Genomic DNA, 5956 nt, shown 5'->3' with positions numbered 1-5956 from the left:
GATTTCCCTTATACAATATCTATGACATTTCCAACAGATTTCTTCTATACAGTATTAATGAAATTTCAAATACATTTCTTGTACAGTATCAATGAAACTTATACATGTGGTAAAAACTGTAAACAATAATATCTACATGGTATTACATTATATACATGTACACAGTTACAAGGGTATAGTATAGCTACAAGTTAGTCACATAGTACAGTACCATATATCAGATTTTGTGACCCATCACGAAATTTCTTTTGCTTGGGACAAAGTGTGAATTGACTACCATCTTTATCATCATATCAGCATGTTTACTCCTTAAGCTTGAGTTTTAACTTTCATTAGCCCATCGTGTCACTCCTTGCTAGATGTCTCTCTGCTCTCTTGGTGTATCGATGTCACTTAATATCTTCTTGATTGATAGCCATTTCCACCTTGCCCTTAAGTTTGGCATATTACAGCTGCTCCACTTTATTGAAGGTTCTGCAAATTGTATAATGTAAATGAATTTACGGTATAATACACATTAACAAAAAAATGCAACCTACACTACAATATAACTATTTTTCTTGGACATTTAAGAAAGTTGAACGATGCAAGATTACTGAAAACAGATCCAGTGTAACCATACGAAAAATGTTTGTGGTCAGGGCCAACAAATATGAAAAACTGAATACATTAATACTATGCATAGAAAACACATTAATAGTAGGACCTAATGTATTTCGCAGACTGGACTCGCAGACTGGACTCATGCACTGAACTAAACAGCTTCTTAACAGTTATCCAGGCATTATCTAGCTCCTGTACCACTGGAAACACCATTATCAAGCTAAAACTGTTGAAGCTGCTCTTCCTACAAAGTTACAGAGTTTGCGAATGCACTAATTTAATAGAATGTTTACAAAACATGTGTACTTGTGCATACTAGCAGTGGTGGAGGCTATTGTAGTTGCGTAAGATTAATTCCTTTGCTGCTTTACTGCTTAGTACTAGTGGATAGGCTACTGTGAATGACCAGAAGTAAATACTTAGCAATGTTGTTAGTATTGCGCTATCCGCTTAATGCTGCCCGCTAAGTTAGTTTACATCTAAAAATATGTTGTCACTATATAGACTGTGTAGAAAAGGCTATGTGTAGCCTATATCTAACTATTTATGCACTATTATAACGTCTTGTAAATATTCTAATAAATTAGTGCACGTGCGATATTTGTGACTTTGTAGGAAGAGCAGCTTCAGTAGTGTTAGCTTGACATTAGTGTCTACAGTGGTACAAGAACTAGGAAATTCCTGGATAATTGTTAAGAAGCTGTTTCTAACTTAGTGTGAGTCTACTCCACAAAATACATTAGGCCTATTAGTAGCAGGTTGGCAGCTATTCTTGAAAACTAGCTCCTTAAGTGGCTGAAATACAGCAGAATCAATACCAAAATCTTTGGCTGGCTGTTGAAGGCCATCCACCACTGATTCTCATGAAGCAAGGTCCTCGTGTAAAAGCCAGAAAATGTGACTAGAGCCTGACAGGGCACCCAGAAAACATAACCTCAAGAAACCAGATTTGAGCATCAAAATCGCCGGATAGTTTGATATTGTAGCTACCCACTAGAGGTGGTCGTTCAATTTCCCCTGGTGTATAATTTGGATCCGCTTTCTAAAATCAAGTTACAAATAATGGTAAAGTACTGTGTGGTATTATGTTCAATCCAAATGCACCTGGGAATGCATACATACTACTCAAGGTACTACTTAGCACAATTACTGTAGGCAAGATATGAGCAATGTAGGATATAAGGTTACACATATTTTGAACAGGATGTCTGTTTGTGGCCTTGTTTAATGATACACCACAGAATAAACACATACTACAAACAAATACATAATTACAAACAAGACTTGTAATCACAAAAGAGAACCTCACCTACAGACCAGGTGACACATCAACGACATTCAGTAACAGCTCAAACTCAATTGTAGGTTGGCATCCTGAGGTCCGATGGACTTTTTCAACAGGTGCTATAGTCTTAATGATGTTCACCATCTTGGCAAAGCTACCATTCTCTTAATATATCTGGTGATACATTCTGCTGACGAGTAACACTATATTTATCTCCAGACATACTACTCTATTGATGAGTGCGATTTTGATAACCTGGATATAATAAATATTTGTGTACTGGACTAGGCGACTCTAAATGATGCCTACCTTGTTTCCTGCACCGAGTTGTAGTAAGAAGAGCTTGTTTGTTTCCTCACATTAGAAGCAGTGGCAATAATACCATTCCTTTTCACATACCCATATGGAATTACAGTTGTTAAGGTAGGCGGGTGATGTGCGAGTAGTGACTTGAGTCCAGAACCCCTCGAGTCGAGACGGCCGCTTCACTGGCATTCTTTTATTTCACTACTTGCTTGCGGAATCTTCTCTTTCTCTATGTCACAGAAGAACGCTTCGATTCTCTCCAACTTTCTGCCAGCACCTGCCAATGTCGCCATTTTTAATGTTCCCGCGCAGCATAACAAACGCCTCAACTTTTGTCAGAAAAAAACTATTAAGTTGCGCGCTTAGGTTAAAATCGATCGGTTAAAATTCTTGCTCTTTGCGACCCACCCAACCTTTTACTCTAGAAGAGAAAGAGAGTATCTTCCCTCATATTATGTACAGCTAGCTAAATATTATATGTAGCTATACCATAGATTATATAGAGGGCTATAATCTATGGTTTTAAACTCTAGTGCACAGACTAACGTATGAGAAGCCATACAATTGCACGTAAGAGTTTGCTACTTCATATTATTTCAGCCCTTCAGTACACTCAGACTTACTTCAAAGATTCTGTTGAGCAGCATGCAACTGTCAGCACCCAACTAAATTACGTTAAAAATGCTTTCAGATTGCTGCATCTCAGGCTTGAGTGATGATTTTAAAAATTTTCCTGGTGGAGGGGGGGCCTGCCCCCAGACCCCCTTGAAAATATGCTACAATTGCTATGCCCTCAACTGTGGTGGCCCACCCGCCCCTATTTTGCCAGAGCCAGCCCTGCTTGGTAGTCTTGTTTGGTTACACTTTGGTTCACACTTATCAGATTTGATCAATTTAATTGTTCAGGACAAGTAGTGCAATCTGGATCCAGAGGCAGAGATGGTTTCAGTGCCCACAGGTGATTAGTGCTGTGAGCAACTGGCAATCTGGCTAAGTGCTCGAGACATGCTGAAACACGTAGTAGCTACTGTAATACATGAAGGAGTTGATTATATAATTACAGGGCAGGATCCAGACTTTTAAAAGGGGGGGTTCCACTTTAAATTGTAACTTCAGTCTAGCTGTAAGTTGAAGATAAAAAAAAGGTCATTACCTGCTGACAATATATAGCTGCCCCTCACCATAGATGCCCTCACCAACTACATTTCCTTATTTATAACTGTATACATATAGCTTGCTACACTACTCCTCAAAAGACTACTGTGACTTCTCTATCAAGACACACGGTAGTGTGTCGTGCGGCCCAAGAAGCCGGCGCGTAACACCCGTGAGTATATTGACAGGAAGAAAGAAAACGCAATTTTCGCACCTCCGTAGCTCTGTGCTTCCTTGATGAAACAAGACGATTTTTGCTGTGGACATGCCCCCCAACTGTACCACTCCACATTCCAAATTTGAGCGAAATCGCTTTGCGCGTTTCCGAGATATACGACTTCAAAAATTGGCTCAGTTTCTTCGTTTGTTTTTTCTTCTTCTAATTTTTCTTTTTCTTGTCGCACACTTACAAAAACTGCTATAAAACTCGCACGCCATATCCGATTGCCTTGAAATTTGGCACACAGAAGGGGGATATAAAGGCGCATCTCTGTACCAACTTTGGCTGGAATACAATAAACAGGCAAAGAGTTATGAGCGATTATTCACGAAAATTAACACCAATATGTTGTCACGCCTACAGGGTAAACCGCGTATGGGAAGAAGCTGAAAATCGGTGGGTGAATAGGTTAACTATTGAACCTCAAACCTTTTGTGGTTTGAAAGAAATCGAGCTAAAAACCAGGAAGATACAACGAAAAAACCAACAGTGTGTAACAATTGCGCAATCGAGATTAGCTAATAAAAAACGACTGCTTGCCACGCCTACCAGTTAAACCGCTTGGGGTAATGCTTTGAAAATCGCTGTACAGATGGAGTTATCATCTTAGAAAGGCTCTTCAATGGTGTAGAAGAATCAGACTTAAAACCACGGAGTTATAACACGAAATCCAACTTAGTGTAGCAAGTGCGAGATCGAGATACTCTAATAGAGCAGTCATCCTAATAGAGCAGTCATCCTAATAGAGCAGTCACCCGAAGAGAATTCAAGAGATCAGCTAGAAACAAGTAACCTGTATAGAGATCAGCTACAAACAAGCCACCCTGTAGAGAGATCAGCCACAAACAATTCACCCTGTAGAGAGATCAGCTAGAAGAAGTTACCTTGTAGGGAATTCATGCAACTATTGAAAGAGATAATTCAGCTAGAAGAAATCACCTTGTAGAGTTCAGCTACAAAGAAACCACAATTTAGAGAGTTCAGATACAAAGAAACCACCATGTAGAGAATTCGTTTACAAACAAGTCACCCTATAGAAAGATCAGCTAGAAGAAGTTACCTCGTAGAGAGTTCAGTTACAAAGAAACCACCATGTAGAGAATTCATTTACAAACTAGTGACCCTGTAGAGACATCAGCTAGAAGAAGTTACCTTGTAAAGAGTTCAGCTACATAGAAACCATTCTGTAAAGAGCTCAGCTGCAAACAAATCACCTGGACAGAATTCAGCTACAAACAAATCACCCTGTAGAGAGATCAGCTAGAAGAAGTTACCTTGTTGATAGTTCAGCTACAAAGAAACCATCATGTAGAGAGTTCAGCTACAAACAAATCTCCCTGTAGAGAGATCAGCTAGAAGAAGTTACCTTGTAGAGAGTTCAGCTTCAAACAAATCACCCTGTAGAAAGATCAGCTACAAACAAATCTCCCTGTAGAGAGATTAGCTAGAAGTTACCTTGTAGAGAGTTCAGCTACAAAGAAACCATCATGTAGAGAGTTCAGCTACAAACAAATCTCCCTGTAGAGAGATCAGCTAGAAGAAGTTACCTTGTAGAGAGTTCAGCTTCAAACAAATCACCCTGTAGAAAGATCAGCTAGAAGAGGTCACCTTGTAGAGAGTTCAGTTACAAAAAAACCACCATGTAGAGAGCTCAGCTACAAACCAGTGACCTTGTAGAGACTTCAGCTAGAAGAAGTTACCTTGTAGATAGTTCAGCTACAAAGAAACCATTCTTTAAAGAGCTCAGCTGCAAACAAATCACCTGTAAAGAATTCAGCTACAAATAAATCACCCTGTAGAAAGATGAGCTAGAAAAAGTTACCTTGTAGAGAGTTCAGTTACAAAGAAACCACCATGTAGAGAATTCAGCTACAAACTAGTGACCCTGTAAAGACATCAGCTAGAAGAAGTTACCTTGAGAGAGTTCAGCTACAAAGAAACCATTATTTAAAGAGCTCAGCTGCAAACAAATCACCTATATAGAATTCAGCTACAAACAAATCACCATGTAGAGAGATCAGCTAGAAGAAGTTAACTTGTAGAGAGTTCAGCTACAAACAAATCACCCTGTATAGAGATCAGCTAGAAGAAGTTACCTTGTAGAGAGTTCAGCTACAAAGAAACCACCATGTAGAGAGTTCAGCTGCAAAGAAATCACCCTGTATAAAATTCTGCCACGAACAAATTGCCCTGTAGAAAGATCAGTTAGAAGAAGTTACCTTGTAGAGAGTTCAGCTACAAAGAAACCATTCTGTAAAGAGCTCAGCTGCAAACAAATCACCTGTACAGAATTCAGCTACAAACAAATCACCCTGTAGAGAGATCAACTAGAAGAAATTACTTTGTAGAGAGTTCAGCTACAAAGAAACCACCATGTAGAGAGTTCA

General features: G+C 39.2%; 1 long non-coding RNA gene across 1 annotated transcript; it reads right to left on the bottom strand.

The window, feature by feature from the left end:
* Window positions 1-260: 260 nt before the first annotated feature.
* Window positions 261-2657, bottom strand: LOC136245551 (uncharacterized). The gene is made up of 3 exons (XR_010695927.1): window positions 2198-2657; window positions 1913-2143; window positions 261-474 (listed from the first exon to the last, which is right to left on the bottom strand). It is a non-coding gene; the product is annotated as an uncharacterized lncRNA (long non-coding RNA).
* Window positions 2658-5956: the final 3299 nt, after the last annotated feature.

The sequence above is a fragment of the Dysidea avara genome, chromosome 2 (assembly GCF_963678975.1).
Source record: "Dysidea avara chromosome 2, odDysAvar1.4, whole genome shotgun sequence".
NCBI classification, from domain to species: domain Eukaryota; kingdom Metazoa; phylum Porifera; class Demospongiae; order Dictyoceratida; family Dysideidae; genus Dysidea; species Dysidea avara.
Note: the sequence above shows the minus strand (reverse complement) of the source record. Positions and strands in the feature narration are given on the sequence as shown.